The 7942-nt window shown below is 36.6% G+C and overlaps 1 pseudogene; it reads right to left on the bottom strand.

The window, feature by feature from the left end:
- Positions 1-5183: 5183 nt before the first annotated feature.
- On the bottom strand, positions 5184-6448 carry LOC118706739 (annotated as a pseudogene).
- Positions 6449-7942: the final 1494 nt, after the last annotated feature.

Genomic DNA, 7942 nt, shown 5'->3' with positions numbered 1-7942 from the left:
GTTTCTTAAGGCAGCCCTAACAAACTAACACTGGTATTGAGAGTAATATTCAGGTAAAATCACACTATCTGAGACAGACAGTTTGTACAGTTCTGTATTTATTTTAATAGTGTTTAATTATAATATATATATATATATATATATATATATATTTCTTATTGAAAATTTGAACATCAAAGGAAAATTTTTACCTAAATACAATCACCCTACTTACTCCCACTCAAAGCAATTGTTAGCATTTTATTGTATCACTAGAGGCTAAGAGCACAAAATTCATGCATGGGGGTGTGTGCCCCTCAGCCCAGTCTGCAGCCTCTCCAATCTAGGACTCATTGAGGATGTCCAACTGCCCATTCAGGCATGATCCCAGTGAGATACGGCCTAAATAGGCAGTTGGACATCCCTCTCACAATCCAGGACTGCTGGCTCCCAACTGTTCTCCTGCCTGCCTGCCTAATTGCACCTAAGGGCTTATGTCTGCCAGCCTGATCATCCCCTAACCACTCCCCTACCAGCCTGATCAACACCTAACTGTTCCCCTGCCGGCCTGATTGCCCCCAACTGCCCTCCCCTGCAAGCCTGGTCACTCTGAATTGCCCTTCCCTGTAGGCCTGGTCAAGCCTAACTGTCCTCACCTGCAGGCCTTTTCCCTCCCAAATGCCCTCCCCTGCTGGCTTGGTCATCCCCAACTGCCCTCTCCTGCAGGCCTGGTTAGCCCTAACTTCCCTCTCCTGTAGGCCTATTTCATCCCAACTGCCCTCCCCTGACAGTAATCTTGTGGTGGCCATCTTGTGTCCACATGGGGGCAGCCATCTTGTGTTTTCGAGTGATGGTCAATTCACATATTACCTCCTTATTATATAGGATTATATAGGAGTCCAGTTGTTTGTAATGAATTTGCTACTTAAATTTATCTTATGTTTTTCAAATTGCAAATTTAAAATAATCCCATGTTACTGAACACTTGTCATAATCATGTTTTAATGACCTTGTTTTATTTAATCATATTTGTCTATTTTTGCACATTGAGAATGTATACATTTTTACTCTTATGAATACCATTGCAGAAAACATTTGAGTTAAGAGATTATTATTTCATTAAACTATATTCCTGGACAGAAGATTATTATGTCACAGTTCTAGGCATATGTGTCCAAAATATACTATATACACAGTAATGCTGAAAATGTGGCTAATATATTCCACAATAAGAAAACATAATATATATTTTTAAATATTTTTACTGATTTTTAGAGAGGAAGGGAAAGGTAGAGAGAGAAAAAACTGATGAGAGAGAAACATCAATCAGTTGCCTCATGCAAGCCCCCTATAATGGATATCCATCCCACCACCAAGTCATATGCCCTGACCAGAAATAGAACCAGCGGCCTCTTGCTGCATGGTATGACACTCAATCGAGTCACACTGGCTGGAGGAGGAAAAAATAATATTTATTAGGCACTTCATATACTAGTAAGTCAAATTCTATATTAGCCATTTTAATATATATTATCCGTTATTCACATGAGACTGGGAGTAATTTTAATTTTAAAGATGAAACAGACTCAGAAAAGTTAAGTAATTTGCTCAGGGTCACAGCTAGTGAGTGGCAGAGCATTGAGTTCTAAAAAGGTACAACTCTGTTGATCTGAGGGAAAGACTATTCTGTCAATAACATGCAGATTTTTATTTGCTTGTTTGCCTGTTGTTTGTTTGTTATGAGAACAAGTAATATCCTAGGAAGTAAATCATTCTTCTTTTGACTATATTAAGTTTGTAGAAAGACTGCACTCGCCAGTATTCTCTGATTCTATAACCCTCATCTCTGTATTGTATTATGGGAATTATATTTTCCAATTGGATGGGGGGAAAGAGTCACTTTGGGCTTGTGAAAATGAGGCAGTTCTGGCTGCTTCTGGAATTTTCTGAATAGATGGCTGCTATAAACTTATGGGTGATATAGCAGGGGCCAAGTCTCTTCATCACTACACTTTGGCTGCCTGTTTTTCTTCAGTGGTGGATTAATTTAGACATATTTGTCTGTCTGCTATTGTAAGAGTTAGTGCGAGTTCTCCTCATACCCTGGCAAGTGACTACATTGTTTTACATCCGTAATTTTCTTTTCTTTTCTTTTTTTAAGAATTTTTTTTAAATATATATTCTATTGATTTTTCACAGAGAGGAAGAGAGAGGGATAGAGAGTTAGAAACATCGATGAGAGAGAATCATCAACCAGCTGCCTCTTGCACACACCCCACAGGGAATGTGCCCGCAACCAAGGTACATGCCCTTAACTGGAATCGAACCCGGGACCCCCCAGTCCCCAGACCAACGCTCCACCACTGAGCCAAACCGGTGCCGGCTACATCCGTAATTTTCAATCATTTTGCTATTTTTTGTCTTTTATTGAGCTGCTTAATAAAACTTGGGAGATGACAGACCAAAGGCTGATGAACTAATTATCATCAATAATCTTTATACAAAAATCTAATTCCTAAATATTAAAAGTGTATCTCCTGTAAAAGGTGTAGTCTTTATAATGCATACATAGTCACTTAACTTGGTAAAATAATAAAAATGTGTAGTGTTTTGTAGATGGAACAGCATAGTTATAAATGGTTCCTGAGCTGAATACATGTGCATTTTTATAGTTCTCTAATAGTAAGATCCTATCGGTTAGTGGCTTTACATATGATATGGCCTTAACAATTTGCATGGTGAAAGTATATAGGAGAAGTCCAATATTTTAGCTCTGACAAGAATTATCCTGGGCTTATATATAAATTACAGGTCAAGAATTTCTAAATCAAAGAAATATAGGTGTTCTCTAGCATTTTGCGTGGATTATGTGGTTATTTTTATAACATCTAACATCATATACTCATTTTGACATTTTCCAATTTTACTATAGAATAATTTTCAGGGCATTCATCTATTTTCATCTATTCATCTATATTTATCTATTGCCTGAGGCTATAACTCTATTTTCAAAGTGTAAATTCATGAAGTAAGCAAAGTATTGTGTGGTAATTTCCTACATGCACATAAACTGCACATACATTCTGGGATAAATGCTCATTTGTCTATTCATAGAATATGACTCCGATTGCCTGTAAGTTAAAGATTTCTGTGTACAAATTCATTAAAATGAAAATATTTAAGTAAAAAAGGTTTGTTTTTTAGGCCATTTCTTGTACAAAGAGGCAATTGGTGCATTTTTCAATTAAGTTGTTTCATTATTATTGTCTAATAGAAATTTTAAACAAAATTGAGGAGTAATTTAAGCTCTAGGGACAAAGCTTACTTTAAATTTCAACTTATTTAAATGTCTAAAGCTGCTCCTCTCAATGGATCCAAAATCAATTTGGTTCTTCATTGTCAGAAATGGTGCAAATGAAATGGGAACCAAGAGTAATTTATATTATGTGTAGTGTATACTGCCTGAAGAGGGCAACAAGACAATATTATTATTCAAGGGCATTTGTTAATTAGTACAGCAATAATCAAATAAATTGACTGTTATAGAAGTCCTGAGAAAAACTAAGCGACATTTAGAGAAACAGAATTACATGTCATTATCATTATGTGCAATCCCAGAGAAAAATGTTTTCAAATTCTGAGCCATGCAATAAGTGAGTTTCTTTTTATTAAAGATCCAGCCCTATGTGTGCTTAGTGGTTATCTCACTGGATACTTGTGGCCTTAAAAACAACACAATTCTATTCAATTAATAACATACATCTGGCATGGCATAAGGACAAGGGAGTATCTATTCTCTGGCTTACAAGGTCAGACAGCTAAGTTTATCTTCCTCATTATTCAAGCAGACTAGAAAACAAACTTATTTTTTCAGTATAAGGGGCTGTCTAAAAATTGCAGAGTTGATTTTACAGAATAAGGGACTATTTAATAGCAGAGAATTTCAAACAGTAGTTTTACAAAATAGGGGTTAGCCTTCTCATGACAACAGGAGAAAATAATTAATACTAATCATAACGTGTCCATTTAGTGAAAAGACTTTGATCATTGATAAAAAAAAAATTTTACATGTCAATTAAGCTTTATCCTTTCTTTTTTTTTTGCGGGGGGGGGGGAGGCAAAAGGGTAGGAAGAGGTCAATAAGAAAAAAGGAGGACATATGTAATACTTTCAACAATAAAGATAAATTAAAAAAAAATAATGATAGCCAAAACCAGTTGGGCTCAGTGGATAGAGCGGCAGCCTGTGGACTGGAAAGTTCCAGATTCGATTCCAGTCAAGGGCATGAACCTTGGTTGCGGGCACATCCCCAGTAGGGGGTGTGCAAGAGGCAGCTGATTGATGATTCTCTCTCATCAATGCTTCTAAATCTCTATCCCTCTCTCTTCCTCTCTGTAATGAATCAATAAAATATATTTTAAAAATAATGATAAATAGCTGAAACCGGTTTGGCTCAGTGGATAGAGTGTCGGTCTGCGGACTCAAGGGTTCCAGTTTCGATTCCGGTCAAGGGCATGTACATTGGTTGCGGGCACATCCCCGGTAGGGGTGCGCAGGAGGCAGCTGGTCGATGTATCTCTCTCATCAATATTTCTAGCTCTCTATCCTTCTCCCTTCCTCTCTGTGAAAACTCAATAAAATATATTTTTTAAATGATAAAGTGGGCCTCCCAAGTAAGAAAACAAAGAAAAAAAAGGAAAAAAAAGATTTATTTCTCATCAAATATAAAATATATAGGTGTTATTTTTTTAAGTCCAGTTTTTTTTTGTGTGTGTGTGTGTGTGTGTGTGTGTGTGTGTTTTTGTTTGTTTTTTTTTTTCTACCATTATTTCTGAGTATAAGCTTAGGTCAGTTACCTTGCCATATTATACTTCTTATCAGAAAGCTTGACAATTCATACATTGCTATGGAGTCTGTGATAAATAACAAAAAAGATGTTGTGCTTTTTATTGTGGTAATTTTATTTGCAATCATCAAATATTTTTAAAATTACAAAGTCAGCCACAGTCATAACAAAAAAGAGTATGTAAAATAAGTATAAATTAAGAAGTGAATGCACTCCTCATTATCTCATCCTTCAGAGTGGATCTCAATGAAATGTTTGGCATTGATCCTTTTTTGACTTTTTTTATAGCACTTTTATTGAGAAATTATGTAACTACTGACCAGGACTGTTTACAAACATAATTCGTGGTCTTTGAAACAATTAAAAACTCAAGTACTAAAATTTTACATCATGATTTATTCAACTTAAGTGTTACGATGGTAAAAACTGACAGAAGAAAATCTAAAGCAAAATATGATTTCCACAAAAGTCACATATTCCTCCCTGATATCAAAAGAAAGGAGGAAAGGAGGAAGGAAGGAAGAAAAAAAGGAGGGGGGAGGGGAATGATGAGAAAAGAAAAAGGGCAAGACAGGCAAGAAAAATACTTTCCCCCAGTTTCTAAAAAGAGGAAACTGAGGGTTTAGCAAATAACAATCAGTTGAGTTAGTTTATATTAAGGCATCTTCTTTACATATTATTGAATCCCATCATACCTTTCATATTGCCAGCAGCACCCTGTTGAAACTGCCTCATCATTGACTGAAGTCCTGTCTTACCACCCATGTGATGAAGAACTCCTGGTTCCATCATTTTGGCAATTTGTTAATTAAATTTTGCCATCTGTGACTGGCTTACATTCTTAGACATGTCACCACCTTTGAAAAATCCTTTGATACCTCCCATCTTTTTTACCATTTGTCAAATTTGGTATATTGTGTCAAAAGTTATTGAACATCTCTCATTGACACACTTGATCCTCTTGCTACTTTCTGGATTCTTCCTGGTTGCTTACTAAAAACCTTGGCACCATCTGTACTGTCAAGTTCTTGATCATTCATACTATCCATTATAGTCATTATTTTCTTTAGCCTTGCCATTGACTCCTGTTCATTTACTTTGCTCATAATATCTGTTCCAAAACCAGGGATTTGACTGAAGGGGCCCATTTTCATATTTTGAAATCGTTCATACATGTCTCGCAATGTAAACTAACCATGTTTTAACTTCTCTATAAGTGCTTCATTGTCATCTAACTTCAACTCGTTGACTTTATCAATCAGCCCTTCAAAGTCACCCATACCAAGAAATTTGCTGATGAAAGGCTGTGTTTTAAAAGGTTCAAATATGTTCCCCTGTACCAATGAAAATAATCAGACTTTTGTGGCAGCTACTGCACTGAGTGCACCACTTCCTTTTGCATGGCCATCAAGTTTTGTCACTATTACTGAGGCTACATCTACTTTATCTTTAAACCTGGGCTTCACAGGCCTGCCCAATGGAGGCATCCATCACATAAGCAATGTTATCAGGTTGTATAGCATTAACAACTTGAATAGCAGACTTTACATTTTCTCTTAGTTGCTTCAGTAGTTTAATATTAACATTTGATTCCAATAATGCTGTGTATACTTCTTTTAGCATATTATTTAATACCTCTTTATTGATAAAGGTAGCATTGCTCAATGAGCGTGATGCTGATGTTATTTTTCTTCCAAGGTCTGCTAGTACAATCTTGGAGGCTTTAAGTTGTGATTACAAGAAAATCTCAAAAGGCATCTCTACAGCCGTGGCCCAAAGGGGCCAGGAATTCCTTCGCGAGGCCCTACACCATGGGATTAATCAGAAGAAAGCAGGGATCAGACAGGGAGGTACTACGCCACAGACCAACTTTCCAAACTACTGTATATAAACGAGAGTCCCAGAGCCTAGCACTGCAACACCAACTCCCACCAGCTGAAAGTCCAATGACTACACCTAACCTTCTGTCCAATGAGGAAACGTCACCACTCAGTGGAGTCAAGCCTTTGGAGAGGAGGACACACTTCCATTTTCTGGGCACCAGCAAGGTTCCTTCACTGAGTTTGAAATGGTATATTGAGATATTCCTTTACTCCCACTGACTTAAACATCCCATTGAGATGTTCGTTTTCTATCGCTCAACAACTGCGGCAGTAAAGTTGTTAAAATAGAAGGCGACCTCAGGGAAGAAGTCTGGCCTCCAGGAGCTGTCTTAAGAAAAAGTGACTAAGCTGAGCAATACCACTTAAGGGCCCTTTTTGACTTTTTGTGCTTATATGAACATATAAACAGAGGCATACATAATACAGTATGTATTGTAGAATCCAATTACACATCTGATTTGTAGGTAATTTTTCTCTCAATTTAGTTCTGGATGTTTAAGTAGTTTTGGAATTGTTGCCTTACAGAAAAAGGCTGAAATGAACATCCTTATGCACATATCTTTTTGCAAACTTGCAAGAATAAATATCCTAGAATATAATTGCTGAGTCAAAGGGTGAATACATTTTAAATTAGCATTGAAATTGCTGAATTGACCACAATTATGTACACCCACAAAGAGTTCGTGGGTGTCCCTTTTACTCTCACCAGCTTTGAATACAATCAATTTTTGTTTTATTTTTTTTTTGCCATTTTACACGGGAAAATGCAATTTCAATAAACTTTAATATTTTATGTAAACTATTCTGTTGCTTCAATTATTAGTTCAGACTGTTGCCTCTTCAAAAACCTTATTTATTGAATTCTCTACTTCCATGAATCTTTAACTTTTCTCGTGAGAATTATTAAAAAAAAAAAAAATATATATATATATATATATATATATATATATATATAATTGATTTTTTTTACAGAGAGGAAGGGAGAGAGCTAGAGAGCTAGAAACATCGATGAGACAGAAACATTGACCAGCTGCCTCATGCACACCCCCTACTGGGGATGTGCCCAAACCAAGGTACATGCCTTTGACTAAGGTGACCAGACATCCCGCTTTTGGCAGGACAGTCCCGATTTTTAATAATTTGTCCCGCGTCCTGCGGCATTTTAAAAAGTCCCGATTTCTGGAAAGACTGCATGACAAGAGAGGGAACAGTAGGAGAAAGGGAAGGGAATATA

Source organism: Pipistrellus kuhlii, unplaced genomic scaffold, assembly GCF_014108245.1.
Source record: "Pipistrellus kuhlii isolate mPipKuh1 unplaced genomic scaffold, mPipKuh1.p scaffold_m20_p_54, whole genome shotgun sequence".
Lineage (NCBI taxonomy): Eukaryota > Metazoa > Chordata > Mammalia > Chiroptera > Vespertilionidae > Pipistrellus > Pipistrellus kuhlii.
The sequence above is the reverse complement of the archived record's forward strand: the minus strand, read 5'-3'. Positions and strand labels throughout refer to the sequence as shown.